Below are 593 nucleotides of genomic sequence, written 5' to 3'. Positions count from 1 at the left end.
ATATATATATATATATATATATATAATATATATATATATATATATATCGTCGTATCGTATCATTGAAGGCTCCCGAGTTTTTCCTAAAGTTAGTAAATCAAGATAACATACAAATTTGCAACTTCTTTTGATTATTTATATTAGATATATCGCTCTTTATTAAGATGTAGCTAAAGGCAGGAGGCGTTTATTAGTTACGTAGAGATTAGCGTTGGGTTTAATCTCTAAAGTGACCTCGATGCTGTATGGCAGTGGCATTTGGGGGGGGGTCTTAGCGAGTCTAGGGAATGTCTTTATATATAACCAATCAGAAAACGAAGTACATTGCGCGTCTAATGAATCCAATTTAGATAAACGAAAAGGTCGTATGTTGTTTAATTATTTATATCAATTTAAACTAAAAATTACTATATATATTCGTTACCATATAAACAATAGACGGTACAATATGAATAATATACAAAGAAAACATAAGGAAATATATAAAACAGTGTTTTTTTTATCTGCGTATTAAAGTACTCATAATTGGACACACGACCTTTTAGACTGACTGACGATTTTTAATTCATTACGAGAGACAGGTTATAGTCCGT

This window comes from Nymphalis io, chromosome 27 (assembly GCF_905147045.1).
Source record: "Nymphalis io chromosome 27, ilAglIoxx1.1, whole genome shotgun sequence".
NCBI lineage: Eukaryota > Metazoa > Arthropoda > Insecta > Lepidoptera > Nymphalidae > Nymphalis > Nymphalis io.
This window is presented reverse-complemented; position numbering follows the sequence as displayed.